The sequence below is a fragment of the Anguilla anguilla genome, chromosome 11 (genome assembly GCF_013347855.1).
Source record: "Anguilla anguilla isolate fAngAng1 chromosome 11, fAngAng1.pri, whole genome shotgun sequence".
Taxonomy (NCBI): Eukaryota; Metazoa; Chordata; class Actinopteri; order Anguilliformes; family Anguillidae; genus Anguilla; species Anguilla anguilla.
This window is the reverse complement of record NC_049211.1, coordinates 32,161,498-32,171,875: the sequence shown is the minus strand read 5'-3', so window position 1 is coordinate 32,171,875 and position 10,378 is coordinate 32,161,498.

The following is a 10,378-nucleotide window of genomic DNA, read 5'->3' as shown; positions in this document are numbered from 1 at the left end:
TATTGTCTTCCGGAATCGTGATGGAGTCTTTAATGGAGTCTTTCTTTCTGTAATGGATTCTTTCTGTCCTTTCTTTCTCATTAACGCCTTTGTTTCATTGGCACCGACCCCCAGAAAAACTCCTCCATTAGTTTTCCCACTTACTGAAAAACAGATAACTTGATTCAGTCAGCATGAGACAGAAAGAAAGAAACTATCTCCCAGCTTCACTGATCGTAAGTCAGTCTGTTTTCCCTAAAAATGGTAGGATGAGTTTAAAGAATAAATCAATTATAAAATCAAATGATTCACAGAGCAAGTGGGCTGAACGATATAAAATCAAACTCTATATTACAAAATAAAAGTGAAAGCGAACATTTATTTCTTACACCATTCATTTAAATTACAACATAAAGCACCTTGACGTTTTAATATTAGTGTGAGAACTAAAATGGACAGTCGTTCATATTTTTTCTCACACAGATTATACCTCCATACAGTGTAGGTAGATCATAATTTTTATTTATTTGGCAGAAACCATTATCTAGAGTGACTTACATCCCGAACACTTTATATATTATTCATTTACATAGCTGGGAGCTGGCTGAAGTAATTCAGGTCACATGGGCCTGCCTGCTTAACATATACACTGTCTGGCCAAAAAAAAAAAGTTGCACACTCTAATATTTCGTTGGATCGCCTTTAGCTTTGATTATGGCGCGCATTCATCGTGGCATTGTTTTGACAATCTTATGCAACAACGTCACAACATTTACTTTCGTCCAGAATTGCATTAATTTTTGGCCGAGATCTTGCATTGACGACGGGAGAGTCGAACCACTCCGTAAAGTCTTTTCCAGCACATCCCAAAGACTTTCAATGCGGTTAAGGTCAGGACTCTGGTTGCCAATTCATGTGTGAAAATGATTCCTCATGCTCCCAGAACCACTCTTTCACAATTTGAGCCTGATGAATCTTGGCATTGTTGTCCTGGAATATGCACGTGAAGTCAGAGAAGAAAAAATCCATTGATGGGATAACCTGGTCATTCAGTACATTCAGGTACTCAGCTGACTTCATTTTATTGCCGCATAACGTTGCTGAGCCTAGACCTGACCAACTGTAGCAACCCCAGATCATAACACTGCCTCCAGAGGCTTGTACAGTCGGCACTGTCCAAAAAAATCCAAACTGTGACTGGCCAGGCAGTATATACTGCAGCAGTAGCACTGCAACGTGGATTTTAACACGCAACCCCCTGATTACACAGGTAAAATCAAGTGTATAAAATGAATATATTTCCTTATTAAATGAGGGGGGAATCAGAAATCCAGTAACTGCCTGGTGTTTTATGCAAGGAAAGTCAGGAATTTCTATTCCTCATGGGATATTATGGTGGGGGGGGGGGGGGGGGGGGGGGGCAGGGGTGGAATCATATTAACCTATTGCACCCGCCCCCAAGAAGAAAAAAAAAGTTATGCCAGCCTAGTTATAATTTCAGGTATTAAACTGCCTTTGTTATGCTGTAGCAATGCAGTGGAGAAGACCAAACTCCCCTGTGAACATGCCTGGGGGGATCAAGGATGTACCCATCCCCCGCTGGACCCTGGGCCTCCCTTTCTGGCGACAGTCAGTTCCAGATCAGAGAGGTAGTCAATGGCGACCGTTCCCATGGAAACCGAAACACAGACGGATTGGTGGAACTCAATTGTCAGTCTCCCATCTCCCAGTACGTGTCATCATCACACGTGTCAGTGTGAGAAATAAGCTCTCTGTAATATCTGGGAGTGGGAGATCAGCAGATTTTTGGGATCAAGTGTCAGAGCTGATCTAAGTGGATCTCTTTTTTCAAAATACCCTTTCACCCTTCCAGACAGTAATTCAACAAAATTGGACACATTTTTTTTCACATTCAGTGCTCACAATTGAAGCCGTAATCACATGAATGCTACAATCCGGTTTCCAGCACACATGAAATGTACTCCTCAGCTGCAAGCCCCACTCCTGTTGATTAACAGAGAATAATCACTTCCTGGGTCATCCACAGCTCAGTGCATTTCCTTCCTTTCCAGATGAGCAGTGGCTGTCAGTGCAGTACATTAAAATACAGCCTGATACAGTAAAAGAAGAGGAGAGGCAATTAGCCTCTGTGGCAGTAGAACAATTTCATAAGAAGGCATGTGTCTCACTTTAAGGGTAGGCTAAGTGTAGGCTGGTGGATAATGAGATATAAAATACTTGGTTCCACTCCATCAGGAAAACATTGTACTGACAGAAATATGCTGGGCAGATATATTGTGCTGAAATGGGACCTTGGATAACATGATGCCACAGGCAATTTAATCTGTGCTATGGGACTCTGCTGTAACCTAGCTTTCCCTCAAACAATATGCTCAACATTCACCCTCTGCTGATTTCCCCGGGGTTTCTGGGTATAAAGTTTGTTTCTGCCTATTTTTAAATCTTGCACCCAAATTCCATCAAATTTCAATAAATGGCTTTCATGTATTTCCAGCTGGTGGTAATTTATTAGAGTGAGTTGTATTGTGGGAGCTTAATCTAAGGAGATGCTACCAGTGAAGAGAACTGACAGTAATCTTATTGTCATAACCTCCTGTCCATCATTTTTCTAAAGTAAGGAGGGTAAATTATTTCCCTCTCTCACCCTAAGTCACCCCCAAAAGTCAACGCTGATTGGCTGACTCAGTAAAGTCACTGTGTGGCATTCCGATTCATTACCGCAGTCTGTGCCAGTAATAGTGTACTTTGCCCTTTGGTTCTTGGAAAAATGCTCAGTGTCTCGGTTCACTTTGTCTTTACTGAAGGCACCAGAGTCTGTGAGCCATCACAGTGTTTCTTTATTTAAATTTAAAGCTGCTTTCCAATGGGCAGCCAGCCAGGTGAGGGACTGTGTCTAAAAAGTGCTGTAATTTCTACATGGGGAAAGAAAAACATAAAAATACTCTTGAAAAAAAAACCCTGTGAATTTAATCACGTGTGAATTGTTTGATTGCAAATTTAAAATTGTAAAGTACAGAGCCCAATCAAGAAAAAAAAAATTTATTTATTTGTCCCAAACATATAGATCTCACTATACATAGGTGTGAAAATAGATGTATTTACAACATATTGGCAATTTTTTAATGTCTGTAATATTAGGTTAAAAATACATGGCAGTATCTGAATGCGACAATAAACAGTATTTTGCCTTTATAGTGTCTAGCAAGTTTCTGATCTTGATAATATACTATATTCCAGTGCACTTGTCAGTTTCACCTCTATAAGAGCATACATGAACAGTCCTAATCTCATATTGTTTGTGTTTAATTTGAAACGTGCTAATGCCTCAACTAAGTGTTAAGAATCCCCAAAGCAGGAAATGAAAGTAAAACTTGTCTAGACTTGAAGATTATGAATCAGTGCACATCTGCAACTATTGACAAAAGGGTGCAATACTCATAGAATCCATAATGTCTTTGTAAAAAGATTTAATATGTCAGAAAAATTAGACTTTGCCCAAATTTTTTTATTTTTTATTGTCCATCTGTCTTCCTGTCAATAAACAATGCCAATCAAAAGAGATAGCTGTCATACTTCACCTTAAAAAAAATCGAACGCACTACTCAGGCTCACTGATTGGCTGAAAGTTTTTGAATGACATGCCCTCACTCGGAAACTTTTACTGAAAAAATCAGGAAAAGGCAGGAGGACATTTAATATCTGTTTGATGGATGACACAGAGATTACACTTTCTTCACAGACAGGAGGGAAGGCCAGTGAAAGATGCTGGTTTACAGATTTTCGCCCACCAAAGATGAGTTTCGCTCAGGGCATAAATCACGCCGAGGCATGGGAATAGGTAAGTGGCCAGAAGGCAGTCCGAAGGCATCATTTTTCAAAATCAAAAAATCCTCAGGAAAGATCCGGAAATGCATTAGCGATCTGTAGCCCGTATGTCAAAAGAGAAACTGCAGTTTGTGAAAAGTGTGTCAAATCTTACACTAACAATTGCGCCCAGGCCTGCAAACAAATGCGCTTGCACACACACGCACACACACCTGTATGCGTGCGCACATATGAACATAAATACATACTCACACTTCCAAAAGCATATGCACGAAACAAATGTACAAATTCACACGCACAAAGACACACACACACACACACACAGACACACACAGGACTGACCAGAGACAAAAACACACACACACACACACACACACACACACACAGGACTGACCAGAGACAAAAACACACACACACACACACACTAGATTAAAATAAACCCCACCACCATGCTGATCTTTAGATACCAAGTAGCAATTTTTATTCATGAGCAGTGCTGGAGAAGAGGTCACAGCACCTGTCTGGTCTTTGTTTGATCAGAAGGTTTGTATTGACACATCTTTTCCTTCAAATGGAGGTACCTCTTTTTTAGTGTTCATCATGTACCACATCACAGGCTAACGGCTACACTATGCCAGGCCAACCGTGCTGTTGCACAATCATGTCCTAGGTAGAAAGAGATGTTCCTCCTCATGTCATGTCTGTCTGTGTATGAGGTGTGCAAAAAATACAAACAGGTAGGAACACATGGCCTTTGGTTTCCACGCACACTTGATTGGTTATGTAAACAAATGTTTATCATTTTTACGTGTTTTTAATGGCATTTCATATTGTGACATTTTAATGCAATTTTATAAAAAATGTAATTATGTTTTACTATTACTAGATGTAGTATGAACTTTCATCCATTTTCTGAACTGCTAAAATATATAAACCGTTCACTCCTGGTTAGGGTTTGGGGGAGTGGCAGGAAAAGGTCACCAATCCATTGCAGGACACACACACACACCATTCACTCACACACTCAAACCTACGGGGAATTTAGAGTCTCCAGTTACTGTAGCCTCTCCAAATGTCTTTGGACTGTGGAACATGAGGAGAACATGGAAACTCCACACAGAAAGCCCTTTGATCCGGATTCAAACTCGGTGCCTTCTTGCTGTGAGGCAACAGTACTATTCCCTATTCACAATTATATTAATTTGGCCAGTAAAGTAATGCTTTAGTCGCAAATTAATTTTAGATAAAGGCTGTAATTTCATAGTGCAGTCAGTTATGCAGGAAAAGGGATGCAGCAAAAAAAAAAAATCATCAGCATCTGGGTAATTAAATTTTTAACATCATGCTGGTTGCTGTTAAAAAATGGAGGATACCATACCCTCAAGGGGAATTACGTGGACTTTTTAGTGATCGAGTTAGATGCAGACGAAAATGCGACCATAAGAACAAAGGGCATTGTCTGCATTGTTAAGAGAGCTGACCGTTAGCCAAACAAAAATGGTGATGGGCAAACTTCCAACGAGCTTTCTGACTCGGCTAGACTGGTGGCACATAACGTTAAGCAAACGGCTCGATGTTTGAAGTCCACAGTACTGAGTGCATCACAAAGAAAAGCACTTATGCCAACTCAGTAGCAGTCTGAATCCAATGGCTGGCCAATTAACATGGTCCATGACAGGAGTTAGAACCAGTTCTACATCTAGTTTTTTTTTTTTTCAAGCAATATTTATTTTAATATTTAATTAATGGTGTCACATGCCTGGTGACTCCCCAGGGAGGGACAGAATAGCTGGACACATGGAGATATGGTAATTCCAGTTTTAACCAGTGTTTTATTGAGAGAGAAGGAGAGAGACAGCGTGCTGTTTGAACTAAATCAAATAAATAAATGTAAATCTTCTCCGTTCACCCTCAAGGGATCTGGGGAAAAAAATAACAAGCTAAAATAATAAAAACGAACCAAAGTACAACAAAAGCTTCACAGCATGGTTTCTCATCTCACTTGCTCTCTCTTTCGGCACGCGGATTCTGGTCTCAGACACCTGCTGTGAAAAGAAGCACAATTCAAAATCCTGGCTGATTAGCTAACGCAACCCTGTGTAAACTGTATTGTAAATTGTGTTGTAAATTGTATTGTAAATTGTGTTGTAAATTGTATTGCAGAATGTGTGACCCATGTGCGTGTGCCCACTTAACCAGCAGGCATGGCCTCAGATTGCCGCGATTTCCTCACCCAGACCAAGCCCTGCCACAAATGGGTTGTATGTTTCCCAATTAATTTAACAAACCTTTTTTTTTTGATGTGGTGGAATAGTTGGAAATGGTGGAAATACAATCATATTGAACAGTGAAATGAATATAAATCTTCCTTCCTTTCTTTTTGCTATTATAAATCTTAATCAAGCATTCCCTGCATGAGTGAGTGAGTGAGTGAGTGAGTCTGAGTGAGACTCCCATGGTCTCTATTACAGTTGTTACCCATACAGGAAGTGAGGTCATGCATAAAGACTGAAAGTCCTCATTACAGCCTCGACCCTCAGTGCATAGCAACAGAGTTTGTACATGCTTAAATTCATGCCACTGTTCTAAGGTTTATTTTTAATTCCTAAGAGATAATACTCAGTCCATGAGGACAGTACAGAATTAATCCGTTCCCAAAATGAAAAGGCTGGCGCTGGCCTGTGGATCTGCGATAGGGGTGTGTTAAGATGTTCCTTTGTGTGTTTCTTTTTTTTCCTCTACCTCAGTAAGTGCATTAGGCCTCACGTGATGCAATTACCTTGCTAATGGATAAAGAGTGCTGCCTGTTTTTTCTTCCTCTTAAGATTTTTACCAATCACACGTCACAGTTTTTTTTAATGAATTTATTTATTTTTGTGCGGCGAGCACGTGCAAAAAGCACATTATGGCTTTCAGCACCTTGTTATGAGCAAAGTCAGAAATCACATTTCAGAAGCATGAAATAAGCTTTAGATTAAAACCTGCTCTACAATAGTACTGCTGTACACTTACAGCATCTGAAATTCTCTTCAGAACTCACTGAAAACGATGAAATCCTTCTATTGTACCGTACCATCTTTCTACACTGGCACACGTGTATTTATTTGTGGGCCTAGTATGTATCTTAAATCCGACGTCTTGTTTTCTTTATTTTAATTTTGTATTTTTTCTGCTTAATTACAATCTATGTTTGAGGATCCATGCTACACAGTTAAACAGGAATTCTCCAGAAAGAAGGACTGAATTAAAACACATTGACAGAAGAATATGACAACACCTCATATGTCACCACTCGTGTGGGGCTGTGTCACTGCTGCTCGCTGGATTTCGTTTCGTTTCGTCCAGACGGCCTCATCCAGAGAGGCTTGCGCGAAGAGGCACGACGCGGCGGGAAATTTATTGAAGCAATTCCGGTCAAGCCGCCCTGCTCAAGGGTACCATATCGGCCCGCCACCTGCGATTCGATCGGGCAGCCGTTCAGGCGGCTGGCCCTATTCCCTAACCGCATGGCTGCTGTCACGACGTGTCGGACGCAAACACACGCTGGCCGTGTGCATGCTGGCCTTACACCTGCCCGTGGAAGCTTTCATCGGGAGCTTAAATCGATACCCTCTGTACCGGCGTCCTAGAGATAAAAGGCAGGAACCCATGGCTGTAACGGCAGGCTGCGATGACACTAATATCAGTACTCAAAATACAGGCCACAATGCCAGGTTGATTGATTTAATTGATTGATTGACCGATTCGTTTTATTTAATAATTGATTTCTACAGAGTCACACAGACATATTCTATAGAATACGTCTATGACGGCATATGACATTATGACTTCACCAACAAAAGTACACAATTAAGCATTCAGACTTATTTCCATGGTGATCCTCATTGTAGAGTAACCTTGGGTATGATCAGAAGGAGACTGTCAGGGCCATACTAATTAAATAGCAGAATGCAATGTCAGGAGCAGTGTGGAAGAGTGAGTACACTTAAGAGATCCTTTTTAAGTAATTACATTTGTGTGTTTGTGTCTGATCTTCAACGATAAGATGAAGATGTTTTTCTTAAGAGCTGACTCAGAGGGAACAAGAACATGTACATGGTTGTAACAATGTAGAATGTGTTAAGTATATACTTTTGATGTAAAACAGAATATATATATATATATATATCAGACTGCTTGCTGCTGGGCTTCAGAGAAAGCTCTATACTGATGTATTGTGAATTCTCTCCATACTCCACGTAATAATGAGTGCTTACCACTGCGGTCCTTCTAAATTCAGAACGGATTATTTCCTCTACAATTTCGATTATATTTTTTCCTCGTCAGAAGTGAGTAGCTCTCAAATCTCGCAACAACATTCTTATTGTCTTTGCAGGACACCGGACAAGAAGGCATTATATTAAAACCTGCATGTAGTCAGAGTGAAATAATTTTTTATCAAGGCTGGCTTAGAGAGAAAGGGCCAATCAGCTGACAGAGATTTGATTCCTGCTTCTCCATCAGCCTAGTTGTTAGAGTTCTGATGATGGTGCCTGTGTTTCTGTTGTGAGCTTTGTGCCATAGGTGTCCAGTTACCTACAGGTCTTACTGCAGTCGCTGCATCTCCGCCTGTAAGGAAATCTGACTCTATCATCATGTCGGCGAGTTCACTTGGGAAGATTCTGAAATGTGTATTGATTTGGTTTTTTATAACAGTCTGCATCACAGTTCCTCGCAAATTTACTGAGAACGCTTTCTAGGTTTCCCTCGATATACGTATGAAAGCTTCCAGGCCTAACACCAAATGTCAGTGCGATACAGGCATAGTTCACAAACCACAATGGTCCACAAGACCACATCCTCAGTTTGCGGTTGGCCATTTTGGATACAGTTGCCAGGCAGGTTCAAAATATGGCTGCTGTGGCTTGAGATGAAAGATGTGCAGGAAATCGGAAATTTCTGGAAATTTCTGATTCCCTGCACATCTTTCAGGAATGCAAGGAAGAATATCAACTGGGTGGATTTTTTGTGTGATGGCTGGGATATATTATAATCCTTAGCAAGAAATGAGTAAGAAGAGCTCTCAGTTCTGCAGTTCTTTTACTTCGTAAGCGTGTTAGAAATGGCTGTTTGCAGTGACCTTACATGCTACGTGCGACTGTGATTGACTGCAGATGATTCAGCAATTTAGCACGCCAGTTACATGAGCATTGTGCATGAAATGTGCAGAGCAAGCTTGGTCAGGAAACTCTCGCCACAGCCAACCATAAATATACTACATGATAACTGTACTACATGGCCTGATAACTATACTGCCTGATAACTACATCACCTGATAACTATACTGCCTGATATTTATACCACCTCAAACTATACTGCCTGATAACTACATCACCTGATAACTATACTGCCTGATAACTACATCACCTTATAACTATACTGCCTGATAACTACGTCACCTGATAACTATACTGCCTGATAATTATACCACCTCAAACTATACTGTCTGACAACTATATCACCTGATAACTACTGCCTGATAACTACGTCACCTGATAACTATACGGCCTGATAATTATACCAACTGATTTATACCGGCTGATAACTACACTGCCTGGCTCCAAAATCTATTGTACATGTGTGTTGATGAATGCTGCACCTGAAATAGTTCTTTCTTCCCCCCATAAGTCCGTGTTTTTGGTTGGCCTGGGCAGTGAAGCACTGTGTGACAGGAGAGATGTAAAAACCTCATCCCTTTCTCCTCTCTTCTGACAAACTCACATCCGTTTCTCCTCTCTTCCATCAAACTCACATCCCTTTCCCCTCTCTTCCATTAAACTCACATCTATTTCTCCTCTCTTCCATCAAACTCACATCCCTTTCTCCCCTCTTCTAACAAACCCACGTTCCTTTCTCCTCTCTTCTAACAAGCCCACTCCGCCTCACTGCTGTCAGCCACCTCCTTGGCTCCTGACAGCAGAAAGGGTTTTAAAAAGTTCTGAACTCCCTGCAGTCCTAGTCCTCTTTCCTAGGCCACCCGCCGCGACAGCAGCAGCACACACTAGCCTCTTCCTGCCCTTTATAATTGGAGAGCCGTGCTCTGCTCGCACCCTTGGGGACGGCACGCGGCAGGTCGTTAAATCTAATTAACCCCGACGCCAAGCGCAGGGAAATATTTGCCGTCTTTGGCGTGAGGCGTGAGAAACGCAGGCGCGGCGGTTCGGCGGGTAGACCCGGTGCCCCCTATTTAAAGAGCAGCCGCCTCCTGGAGGATGACAGAAACGGGCGTGGTCCCCCCTGCCCCCCCCCCATCCCCCCGGACCACCAACAGGCCATCAACCCCCCACCCTTCAGAGCACTCAGCCCTTAGTAAAAGCACGCACTCTTAAGAGAGCTTGGCCGCATTGTGCGATGTTAAGGAGGTAACAGGGAGGGCTGTGATCTGTCGATTAATATGCGGAGCGGGGGGAGGGGGGTTGGGTGTGTGTGGGCGGGTCCGTGTGCCTGTGCGTTCGCTGCTCGGCTCCCTGCCCCCCCCCCCTCCCCCCCAACACCCCCCCCCCTCCCAGCCGGC